The sequence below is a fragment of the Lygodium microphyllum genome, chromosome 16 (assembly GCF_053477565.2).
Source record: "Lygodium microphyllum isolate KBCC chromosome 16, Lygodium_microphyllum_v1.1.10, whole genome shotgun sequence".
Taxonomy (NCBI): domain Eukaryota; kingdom Viridiplantae; phylum Streptophyta; class Polypodiopsida; order Schizaeales; family Lygodiaceae; genus Lygodium; species Lygodium microphyllum.
In genome coordinates, this window is record NC_141150.1 from 33,596,804 (window position 1) to 33,598,778 (window position 1,975).

Here is a 1,975-nt window from a genome sequence, read left to right on the forward strand (position 1 = left end):
CCTTCTTGCCTTGGCGGCAGACTTATGATCTTGGCCCGTCTCCCTCGCATGCGCAATTCCCTTTTGAAATAGGGCTTCGAAACAAAAATACAAGGGAGCTAGGATACCTATTGGCTAAACTTGCATTGGTAGCATGAAACAAAAATATTGTTCATGCTGATATGCGACCAACAACCAGTACACAAAACCATGCTGCCCTCTTACAAAACACCATTGGAGTGAGCATGACATTACATTGCTGCTCCTTGCCTCTTTTGATTCATTGCATGGAGTCATGATGCCCTCCTCAATCAAGATGCCTCGGTAGGAACATGTAGGGGTTGCAAGCATCCAGTGTCCACCACTAAACCCTCCGATAGGACTATCATCATTTGCCTTTTGGATTCTATGAGCTGTGCCTCCCATCACTGCCTTTCATCCCTTGCAAGCTTTTCATTTTCTCGTTGCATCCTCTTAGCTTTAGTGGCAGCCATCTTTGCTTGCTTGTTTTGTTGGCGCTCAATTCATCTTTCCTCCTTTTGCCATTCCAATTCCAACTTCTTGGCATTTTTGGCCTTCATGGATTCGATATATTGGTTGGATGTGAGGATGAGTGAGTGAGAGTAGTCCACAAATGCCTCCCCATTGACATGATTGATAGTGACATTCTCCCTTGGCACTCGTAGGAGCTCAAGTAAATTGGATGTTGTAGTTGCGGTACAACTTTGCAAAGGATTTGATGTCAATGGTGGAATGATTTTTGGTTCATGGCTGGTTGCAGACATGCTTGAAAGTATCTCGACAGCACTTTCCTCCAATTCCTCAAGCATAGGGGTGTCGAGCACCTCACTACAATCAAGATAATCTTGATTGGTTGTCTTCTCCCCCGCAATTTGTGTCTCCAAATCTGCAACCACCTCATGGACATCCATGTTGTTGCATGGCATGTCCTCATATTGCAATGTGTCATGATTTAAAGGCCATATTTCAGTAGCACGAAATTCGAATTTTATGTTGAACTCAGTGCATGCAATTTCAAGGGCCCTTGAGGCAACACCAACAAGCTCTCCCTTTGATGCTTGAGTAGATTATGTCCACAATTGCCACAAATTTCTCTCTTTTGTGAAATAGGACTTGAAGGGTTTGAAAACTGAAATATCCAAAGGCTGAAGCTTGTAAGAGGTGTGAGATGGAAGAGTGACAGTATCTATGCCAACATCTTTTGCCTTTTGCACAACTTCAAGCCTCGTGTGGCTACCATGTCCATCCACAATCAACAAATGTCGAGATGAAGGAGAGGTTGGGGTTGGGATAGCATGTTGAAAATGCTCCAACCATGCCTCAAACAACTGCCCCGTCATCCATGCTTTATTTTGCATGGACATTACAGCCCCTTCTTCGCACTCCAACAAATAATTTTGCATGGCTTTCTTGCCTTTGAAGATGTAGTACCCTGGCAAAGCATAACCAGCTGCATTTACACAACACATGATAGTCAACCACTCTCTACTATCAAGGGTCATGCCATATACATTTACCCTTTTCTAGCTAAGACATGCATACCCCTATCCTTGCTTCCTTGCAATCCAGTCTCTTCGGCATTCCAAATATGTTGAGGAGGGTAATTATGCTAGTTATACAATATGGCCAACTTATCATGGAAGGTTTTCACCACTTCCAACCTAACACTGATAGCTCAAGACCTATTAAGACTCACACACATGAATTGTGAGCTCTTGATGCCGTCGACGAAAACAATCCCACCAACTTTTCCCTGAGATCCTATTACTAAAAGGGTTGGGTCGAGATTGGTGGACTATCTCAGATGCCTTCAACTTTAAACAAATTATAGATATCCCATGACCAGGAGTTTGCATGCCAAAGGCCCAATCAACAAGGGCCTTTTCTTCTTCAACATGTAGTACGATAGGTGGGCCCTTCAACCTTTTCTTTGATCTCCCATCAATCCTATTTGCCAATGATGTTGGGTTGATTT

The 1,975-nt window shown here is 43.4% G+C and overlaps 1 pseudogene; it reads right to left on the minus strand.

The window, feature by feature from the left end:
• Positions 1–503: 503 nt before the first annotated feature.
• Positions 504–1,618, minus strand: LOC148022679 (MFS-type transporter clz9-like; annotated as a pseudogene).
• Positions 1,619–1,975: the final 357 nt, after the last annotated feature.